Genomic DNA, 10,810 nt, shown 5'->3' with positions numbered 1-10,810 from the left:
TGTCGTGCTTCGCGGAACGTTATGTTTTCTTTTACTTTTACGGTGAGTACTTCTTTCTCTTTCTTCCAGGCCGGGCAGGCCCTGGAGTACGCAGGGTGATCACCTTCACAGTTCGCGCAGCGAGTCTCATCGCCAGCGCAGTCATCAACAGAATGACCCGTCGTTGCACATTTTCCACAGGTAAGCTGCTGTTGTTGATGAGTTGAGTTTTATGGCGCAAGAGCGACTAAGGCTATGCTGCGCCAGACACATGGTGGGGAGAGAACAAAAGCACTATAGTGAACAACACTATGGCCCTGACTATGAAATGTGTGCTAGGCGGTGACACATGGGATATAATGAATGGTCCACAGGTAAGCTGTCCTCGGCAGCTCTGAGACGCGTGACCAAACCTTTGGCATTTAAAGCATCGCCGCGGGTTTGGAATGAAAGGCCTTACAGGGAGTTTGACGTAGCCGGTTTCAATGTTCTCGGGTAGTGTGTTGCAGGCAAAAGTAAGGATCAAATGCTTGGTCAGTATTTCTGTGTTGTCGCGCCTTATCTTGATTCGTTGGACATGAGTGACACTTGAGTCTTTCCATCCATCTAGTAATTCTTCATCGCTGAGGCCAATCAGGTCCTCATCGGACACTACACCTTTGACAGTGTTCATACTCCGGTGTGCGCTCACAGAGATCGGGAAATTTCCGAAAGCAACAAGGTGTGCCAGTTTGTCGTACTGCTGCTTATCTCGTACTTCTAGGAGTAAATCGCCAGCTGCCATTCTTGTGACTTTGTAACCAGTTCCAATGGTTTCTCTGAGACATTTCGCAACCAGGAATGGCGACATCCCTCGTGCTGACTTAGTTTCATGTTGACTGTGTATGACATGGTATTTGGGAAATGATTGTTTCTGTTGCTGAGGTAAGGTTAGCGTTTCATCGGTGCGCCACCGTTTGAGGGAGCGATCAGTTGGTGAAGGGACAATATGTGCCATATATAACTTGAAAATTTCGGCAGCGATGGTGGCCACCCACCACCGAGCCCAACAAGGGGACGCTACAAGGTTGGATAACGCTTGGAGACGCCAGCCATGCATCGCTGCTATAACCTAATATATCTAACCAAGTTAGTTAGTTACATTGGGTTTAATGGCGCAAAAGCAACTGAGGCTAAGCTGCGCCAGACACAGCGTGTTTTGTAGTAACCAAGGTTGGTTATTTACACCAGGTTAACCCTTGCCGCCCAGAAAGATGGAAGTCAAAAGAAGTAAGGAGAAGACAGGACAGATCAAAAGTGAGAGAGAAAGACGAAGATGTGAGGAGGGAGAGAGACAGGAAAAGGCGACTGCCGATTTCCCCTGGGTGGGTCAGCCCAGGGGTGCCGTCTACGTGAAGCCGGGGCCAAAGGGGTGTGATGATGATGATGATATGTGGTGTTTATTGGCGCAAGGGCCAATTGATGGCCAAAGAGCGCCAGTTCATGGGACAAAGGATGGGAACAATGGTTGCGCTAAGTAGCTGTATAGGGGCTTTAAAATTCCTCGCGCTAAAGGCGGGTAAAACATATATATATATTAAAATCATGAGAGTGACGTGAAATATGTGTAGTGGAATCAATGACAAGTGGTCGCAACAATAAAACTGAAGATACGACATCAGCACGAATGCCTCGTCAATGCCCTTGAGTCCAAGGGCCACGAGGCAAGTGCTGTCTTTAATGTATTCCCCGCAGCAGCGACCTCCGCTTAGAGGCCGTGCTACGTTTCACCTTGATATATGACATGAAAACTCTGTACATCGTTTAAAAAAGCAGACAGTGACTGATATGTAAAAAGCGGGTCCCTACCGATGAACATTGAAGGATGAAGTGGAAATTGCTGTCGGTAGGGTAATGAAAAGTGTTTTTTTCTGATAGCATCGAGTTCCTTGCACTGGATGAGGACGTGAAGGACAGTGAGTGGCTGCCCACATCTATCACACAAAGGTGGTTCGCCACCGGGCAGAAGGTGTGTGTGTGTACTGTATGTGTGACCGATCCTAAGTCTGCAGAGTGTAACTTCTGTGTGGCGTGATTTTGATATTGGCGGCCAATTACCTAGATGCGGTTTGACAACGTGTAGCTTATTTCGTGTATGCATATCCCATGGGGTCTGCCAAAAGGCTCTGAGCTTTCTTTTCAGGAAGTGTTTTAAGTCTAGTGGGGGAATAGCTAAGGATGTATTGTGACTGTTTTCGTGGGCGGATGCTGCTAGCTGGTCTGCCAACACGTTGCCTTGAATCTCGCGGTGCCCTGGCACCCAGCACACTACGACATGTTGTTCGAGTGCGTAGATCGTGCTTAAGCGAGAATACAGCGAGACAAAGACGGGGTTTCTGTGTCTTTTCAGAGTTTTTAAAGCTTTTACCACGCTTAGAGAATCTGTGTAAATCACTGCCTTTTGTAGTTTTAATTGTTGAATGTGTTTAACGGCCGCAAGTATCGCGTAAGCTTCTGCCGTGAAGATACTTGATTCAGGGTGTAGAATACCGGAATCCGTAAAGGATGGCCCAACGGCTGCGTAAGACACAGAAGTATTGGACTTTGAGGCGTCTGTAAAGAATTCTGCACAAGTGTATTTGTGTTGTAGTTCAAGGAAGTATGTACGGATATGTGCAATAGGCGCGTGTTTCGTTACTTCCATGAAAGAAAGATCGCAGTCTATAAGCTGCCACCGCCACGGCGGTAGTTGTGCAGCGGGAGCCAATAGACAGTGTTCGGAAAGTGGCACACCCGTTTCCTCAGCTAAGCCCCTCACACGAAGTGAGTAGGGCTGTCGCACCGAAGGACGGTGGTCGAAAAGGGCAGAACTAGATATATCATTAATTGTGGGGTGTGACGGGTGTTCGTTGTCTGCGTTCACTTTGAGATAGTAGAGAAACGACATGTAAGATCGCTGCAGGTGGAGCGACCACTCGTTCGATTCGACGTAGAGACTTTCCACGGGGCTGGTGCGAAAAGCACCCGTAGAAAGACGAATGCCCGAGTGGTGGACAGGGTCAAGCATCTTCAACGCGCTTGGTGTCGCAGACTGATATATTATCGCCCCATAATCTAGGCGCGTGCGTATGAGGCTTTTATAAAGATTCATCAGACACTTCTTGTCACTACCCCACGTAGTGCGTGACAATACCTTTAGAATATCCATGGTTTTTATGCACTTGTTCTTTATATACTTTATGTGTGATATGAAGCTTAGTTTCGTGTCTAGAATTACGCCGAGGAATTTATACTCCGTTTTCACAGGTAGCCGCTGACCATGCAAATCAATGTCTGGATCGGGATGTAGGCCTCTCTTTCTTGAGAATAATACGCAAGTACTTTTTTGCGGGTTAAGGCTGAACCCGTTCTCATCTGCCCATTTGGTTACCTTGTTTAAACCAAGTTGCACCTGCCGCTCGCACATTGAAAGGTTGCAAGATTTATAACCGATCTGCACGTCGTCGACATATGTGCAATAAAACATATTCCGTGGAATACACAGACGTAGGGAATTCATTTTTATAATAAAAAGTGTGCAACTCAGGACACCACCTTGCGGCACTCCAGTTTCCTGGACAAATGTTCGGGACAAGACATTACCCACTCGAACACGGAACGTGCGATTGGACAAATAGCTTTCGATTATGGTCAACATCTTTCCTCGGACACCTCAGTGGGATAGGTCTCTTAATATTCCAAAGCGCCATGTGGTGTCGTAGGCCTTTTCCATATCGAGGAACACCGAAAGGAAGAATTGCTTGTGAACAAAAGCGTCGCGAATTTGTGCCTCGATACGGATAAGGTGGTCAGAGGTAGATCTACCCTCTCGAAAACCGCACTGGTATGGGTCAAGTGATTTGTTTGCTTCGAGGAAATGTATAAGTCGGCGGTTTATCATCTTTTCAAAAAGTTTACACAGGCAGCTTGTTAGTGCAATGGGCCTGTAGCTCGCAACGGAGGATGGGTCCTTGCCCTGTTTTAAAATAGGAATAATAATGGCTTCTTTCCAGGCCGAGGGGATCTCACCGGAAAACCAAACAGCATTATATAGGGAAAGGAGGGTTTTTTGTGTTTCAAATGGCAGGTGTTTCAACATTTCATACACAACACGGTAGGAGCCTGGGGCGGAATTATTGCAGCAATTAAGCGATGCTTGTAGCTCAGCTATGCAGAAAGGTTCATTGTATGCTTCGTGTTTTGTGGATTTACGCTCTAGTTTCTCTTTTTCGATTCTTGTTTTGTATCGTTGGAAAGCTTCCGTGTAATGTGACGAGCTCGACACCTGTTCGAAGTGTGCACCTAGGAATTTCGCCTGGTCTTCCAAGCTGTCACCTTGTGTGTTTACTAGGGGAAGTGAATGTGCTTGTCGGCCTGCTACCCTACTAACCATATTCCAGACTTTAGCCTCCTGTGTATATGAGTTAATTCCCGATAAAAATTTCTGCCAACTTTGTCTTCTTGCCTGTCGGCGAGTTCTCCTGCCTTGTGACTATGTTTTTAAAACTGTCCAGATTCTCGGCTGTCGGCGAGTCCCGAAGCAGCCTCCATGCTTTATTTTGTTTTTTGCGCGCGTTTCGACACTCGGTGTTCCACCATGGCACACGTCGTTTGCCGGGCAGTCCATCTGTTTGTGGGATACATTTCGTTGCGGCATCAATCAAAAAAGCTGTAAAGTAGTCGACAGCTTCATCTATGCTTAAAGCACGCATGTTGGTCCAACTTAAGAGAGCCATTTTACGAAACTGTTCCCAATCGGCTTTGTCAATTTGCCATTTGGGAACCTGTGGAGGACATACATTGACTATTGGGGTGCTCAGAACTATAGGAAAATGGTCACTTCCATAGGGATTATTAATGACTTTCCATGTTAGAAGGGGCAGAAGTGATGGAGATGTGATGCTGAGGTCTATGGACGAGTAGGTATTGTTCGCAAGGCTATAGTATGTTGGCTCTTTTTTATTCAAGAGACACGTGCCGGAAGAGAAAAGGAACTGTTCAATTAGACGACCTCGCGCATCGCAGCGGGAGTCACCCCATAGACAGCTATGCGCATTAAAGTCCCCAAGTACAAGGTAAGGTTCAGGGAGCTCATCTATTAAAGACTGAAATTCATGTTTTTGCAGTTGGTAATGTGGAGGTATATAGAGAGAGCAAATGGTGACGAGTTTGTTCAAAAGAACCGCTCGAACAGCCACTGCCTCAAGGGAAGTTCGAAGCGGTAAATGTGTGCATGCTACTCCTTGATTAACTATAACGGCTACACCCCCGGATGGCGCGAGTGCATCATCCCGGTCCTTCCGGAAAATAATGTAGCTGCGTAGAAAGTTCGTGTGTTTGGATTTTAAGTGTGTTTCTTGTACACACAGCACCTTTGGTGTATGTTTGTGTAAGAGTTCTTGGACATCGTCGAGATTTCTAAGCAGTCCTCTCACGTTCCATTGTATAATTTGTGCTTCCATATTGGATGTCAGGTAGTGCTGTGTGTACGAGAAGAAGTGGGCGTTGTTTAGGTCGAGATTTAGAGCTCAAGTAGCAGGGCCGTCGTCGGGCCCCATTATCGGCTTTTTGGTTTTCTTAGCGCGCTCCAGGGAGCTACGCCGCTCTTTCGGTACCAGAGGCACCGGAGTTGTGTCCATTGCCTCGTTTGAGGCACTGGACGCCCGCGTATGCGAGCTGCTAGCTTGTTTGTCCGACCTCGCCTGGCGAGGCGTGGTCGTGAGACCCGACGACCCTGGAGTCGCCGGCATCTCTGGCTTGGCAGGTGGGGACTTCGCCTGGTGTGACGAAGTCTTGGACGCCACCGAGCCGGAGGGCGATGTGCTCTCCTTGGCCTCTACGGTGCCGGAGCTTGTAGTGGCCGCCGGTGTGGTCAGATTCAGAGTAGGCGGGGCAGCTTTCGCTGCTCCCACCATGGGGGCGGGTGGCGTTTGCCTCGGCACGCTGCGAGTGGTCCGGGCAAACGCGATAGGCCGTTGTGGTGCTGCCCCCCGTCGCACCACTTCGGCAAAAGACGTTCTTGCTGGAAATGACGATGAAACTCGCTGTCGTGCTTCGCGGAACGTTATGTTTTCTTTTACTTTGATCGTGAGTATTTCTTTCTCTTTCTTCCAGGCCGGGCAGGCCCTGGAGTACGCAGGGTGATCACCTTCACAGTTCGCGCAGTGAGTCCCATCGCCAGCGCAGTCATCAACAGAATGACCCGTTGTTCCGCATTTTGCACAGGTGAGCTGCCCTCGGCAGTTTTGAGACGCGTGACCAAATCTTTGACATTTAAACCATCGCCGCGGGTTTGGTATGAAAGGTCGTACAGCAAGCTTGACGTAGCCGGTTTCTATGGCCTCGGGTAGTGTGCTGGAGGCAAAAGTAAGTATCAAATGCTTGGTCAGTATTTCGGTGTTGTCGCGCCTTATCTTGATCCTTTGGACTTGAGTGACATTTGAATCTTTCCATCCATCTAATAGTGTTTCCTCGCTGAGGCCAATCAGGTCCTCATCGGAGACTACACCTTTGACAGTGTTCATGGTCCGGTGCGCGCTCACAGAGACAGGGATGTTTCCAAACGCGACCAGATGTGACAGATTAATGTACTGTTCCTTGTCTTTTAATTCGAGGAGTAGGTCCCCGCTTGCCATCCTTGTGGCCTTATAACCCGTTCCTATGGTGTCTTTCAAGCACTTAGCAACAAGAAAAGGTGAAATGGCTCTAGCTTTTTCGGATGATTGTTCACAGTGAATTACGTGGTATTTCGGAAAAGTGTCGTTGTTTTTGGGCCAAAAGAATTCAGATGCATCGGTGCGTACCCTTTTTGGGGCACGATCGGTGGAAGAGGGGTTCAAGGGTCCCATGGAAAAAGTCGCTTGTTCGGCAACGGCGCCTACCACCCACCACGGAGCCCAACAGGGGGACGTGGCAGAACATGTGAAAGTCTGCGCAACGCCAGCAGTACGCCGTCACTATAACCTAATATGGTCTACCCAAGGTTGGGAGCCACACACGGTTAACCCTTGCCGCCAGGAAAAATCGGAAGTGACGAGAAGGGAGAAGTAGACAGGAAAGTTTAAAAGTGAGAGAAAAAGACGAAGATGAGGCGAGAGAGAGAGACAGGAAAAGGCGACTGCCGGTTTCCCCTGGGTGGGTCAGCCCAGGGGTGCCGTCTACGTGAAGCCGGGGCCAAAGGGGTGTGTTGCGTCTGCCGGGGGGCCTTAAAGGTCCAATCACCCGGCGTCGGCTCAACCCCCAGGATCCCCTTTTCCCCGGACACGGCAAGGCCACGCACGGCTAGGCGTGGGAGGGGGTCGAAACCCCCCCGTTAGCTCGGGTCCGTGGTGTCGCTACACACCAAACGCCTGCTTCGCAGACGCCCCTGCGGGGAGCAGAAAACACCAATCCGTATAGCGTGCAGTCAACCCTGCATAACGTGAACACGACAGTCGGTGAAATAAGGAAGTTGTTTGGAATACACATCATGATGGGTGTTGTAAATTTGCCTCGGGTAAGGCTGTATTGGAGCCCAATGATGAAGGTTCCACTCATCAGTGAAACCATGACGGAGAAGCGCTTTTTCAAGCTTCGAAATAATCTGCACATTGTTGCATAAGATTCTGATTTCCGAAGCAAAGATTGCCTGTGGAAAGTGCGTCCTTTTCTGGAGCTTATGCGAAAGCGATGCTTGGAGCTAGCTGTTGAGGAGGAATGCTCAATCGATGAGCAAATGATCCCTTTCAAGGGCCAGCTTTCCATAAAACAGTACGTGAAAGGTAAGCCATCTCCCTGGGGCATAAAGGTGTTTGCTCTATGTGGTAGAAGCGGCTTACTCTACGACTTCGCTGTATACCAAAGGAAAAACACGATTTCTGCCGAGCTGAAGAAAGACTATGGTCTTTGTTCTGGTGTTTTCTTGCGTCTGTCTAAAAGAATTCCTTCTCGATGCAATTATCGCATTTATTTCGATAACTACTTTACATCAGTGCCACTACTTCGCCAACTACGAAATTACAAAATTTTGGCAGCTGGAACAGTGAGCAAAAACAGGCTAGGCAAGTGCCCTCTTGAAATCAAAAAAGTGATGAACAAAAAGCCGCGAGGATACTCCGCTGAATACGACACAAGCGATGATGTGGTGGTTGTGGTCTGGAACGATGACAATGCTGTGTCTGCTGCATCTAACTTTGTTGGCATCGGCGATCAAGATGATGTCAAGAGGTGGGACAAGACCAAGCGTGAGCACATAGTTGTGAAACAGCCCGAGATCATCGCTAAGTATTACCGCAACATTGGAGGTGTTGACAAGATGGACTTTCTGCTGAGCCTATACCGCAGCGAGATCAGGTGAAAAAATGGACCCTCAGGGCGATATTTCATTTCTTGGCCGTCGATATTTCTTGGCCGTCTGTAATACTTGGATAGAGTACTTACATGACAACGCACGCACACGGCGTTCGAAGGTACTTACCTCCTGCACTTCCGCCTCCTAATTGCGGAGGCCCTCATCAGCAGTGTGCCGAACACAAGGAAGCGTGGGAGACCGTCCCACGAAGTCGTTGAGGTTCCGGCAGATGTTCCTCACGAGAGGAAGCCCGCATTCGGCGGCCTTGCTCGCATGCACGCTACGATGGCATGGATCATTGGCCAGAATCCCGGGACCAAGCACTTCCATCTCGATGCAAGTATGAAGGTTGCAAGGGCGATCAAGAGTTTTTTCCAAGAAATGTAAAGTGCCGCTTTGCATGACGAAGGACCGTAACTGTTGCTACATATTTCACACTTGAGACTACTCTTGCGTTTTTGTCAGTAGCGTTCAAATTAATCTTATTTGTTCCAATATAAAGAGTAGAAACAAAAAAATTTGGGGGCGCGAAATAGCGAGCGGCGTCTGAAAGGGTTACAATCGTGAGAGTGACGTGAAATGTGTGTAGTGAAAATGAATTAAAAGTGGTCGTAAGAATAAAACTATGAAGATGTCACATTAGCTAGAATGCCTCGTCAACGCCCTTGTGTCCAAGGGCAGCGAGGCAGATGCTTTCCTTAGGCGTACCTACCGCAGCGGCAGCCTCTGTTAGGAGGCCGTGCTACGGAATGCCTAGGTAAATCACGTGAAAGTCATGCACATCTTTAAAAAACAAAAGCAATGATTGATAACTAAAAACTGGTTCCCTACATATGAACAACGATGGATGAAGAGGTACTTGCTGTCGGTAGGGTAATTTAAAATGTTTTCTTTGAACAGTGTCTAGTTCTTTACATTGAATTAAAATGTGAAGCACGGTGAGTGGTTCACCGCACTTCGCGCACATAGGTGGATCACCACCGGAGAGAAGGTGTGAATGTGTACTGTGTGTGTGTGTCCTGTTCCTATAGCCTTGTAAGTATTACTTCTGTGTGGCGTGACTTTGGTACTGGCGGCCAATTACCCAGATGCGGCTTGATGACGTGTAGTTTGTTTTATGTGTCTGTGGTGTCCCATGTGCTCTGCCAATAAGCCCTGAGTTTACTATTCGCAATGCCCATAGACTGTCGCGCCGCCAAGCGGAATTCAGGAGCGTCCTCTCGAGGAGGGTTAGTAGACGACAAAATGGCAGCACTACGTAGTCGCTCCCTTGTTCGGCTGTGCTAGCCTCAGTGTTAACGCGTTTGCAAGAAACGAACACTAGGACTTTGCATGTTCCCTGCATCAGTGAACAAACCGGGCCCTCCGTGACACGAGAAATCTGGTTCGTTTTTGCGAGACGCGAAGGTTTCGTGAAAATATGTGGCAACTCGCGCTTTCAATGCTAGCCCACAGAGTACACATACTATCAGCTTCGCGAGGCTTTCTGTAGCCACGTAGGTTAGCTAAATGTTATCGTCTGACATTTTCAGTTGAAGCTCACCCTGCTTTACTTGCACATAGCATTCGTCAGTGTTTCTTGCAGTGCATGAATCCCATAACATTGTACGTACGGAGGTCGCGCGGGCTCGCGATGTGCTCTTCAATAACTTCTCAAGTCGGTGATACAATAAAATAGGGTCTCTATGTTTTGTCAGGAAAGCGCTGTTATGAATCGTGCGAGCGACGTTTCAATCATTCGAAGACGCGTCTGCTCCTCACGCCTTTCGTGGAGCGAACGCTTTCAACGCCGTCCTTCACCAGTGTGTTGGTTTCATAGCCAGCGCTGCGCCGCTTGTTTTTGTACGTTTGTTGATAGGTGGCAGCACACTGCAAGAGATTTGCTTGTTGACCTGTTTGAGAGCAAAATATGTTCGCGCGTCCGCGCTTAAACGTCTCTCTACTTGTAAACATGGTGACGCGGAGTGGTCGAAGTCGTTCGGCGGAGGATATTCTTCAGATTGCTTTCAGTAGTGATGTCGAAAGAAACCATCTTGACGACGAGGACTTTTCACTGGACGTAGAAGGCTGTGAAAGCACCGAGAGTGACAGCGACGATGAACGATCAGCTGCTAACTCATGAGGGGCGAGTTGCACTTCACGTCCCCTCGTGCGGTAATGTTCTTTCACGCTCGCAAGTCACTTTCATTGTATTTAATGTATAATATCCTTGAGCGCGATCAAAATAAAAGCATAGTTCTTCGTGTGCATTGCATGTAGCACAATTATTGTGGATATTATGGAGCGCCGCTCGCCGCCAACACACTCGAGCTCGACCAGCGAAGCGAAATGGTTAGAGTGATGGGACGTGCAGTCACGGCCACAATCCCCGCCTCTCGGCTAACTTCTCCTGTACTTCACCGGCAGCTTCCGAACGGCATTGTTATTCCACGAATGTTTTGCATCGTCGAATTATTCGACGTTGCGAAAAGCATACGTGTGCAT

General features: G+C 48.4%; 1 pseudogene; it reads left to right on the top strand.

The window, feature by feature from the left end:
• Positions 1-338: 338 nt before the first annotated feature.
• Positions 339-8,052, top strand: LOC119382158 (piggyBac transposable element-derived protein 3-like; annotated as a pseudogene).
• The last annotated feature ends 2,758 nt before the right edge of the window (positions 8,053-10,810 follow it).

Source organism: Rhipicephalus sanguineus, chromosome 2 (assembly GCF_013339695.2).
Source record: "Rhipicephalus sanguineus isolate Rsan-2018 chromosome 2, BIME_Rsan_1.4, whole genome shotgun sequence".
Taxonomy (NCBI): domain Eukaryota; kingdom Metazoa; phylum Arthropoda; class Arachnida; order Ixodida; family Ixodidae; genus Rhipicephalus; species Rhipicephalus sanguineus.
The sequence above is the reverse complement of the archived record's forward strand: the minus strand, read 5'-3'. Positions and strand labels throughout refer to the sequence as shown.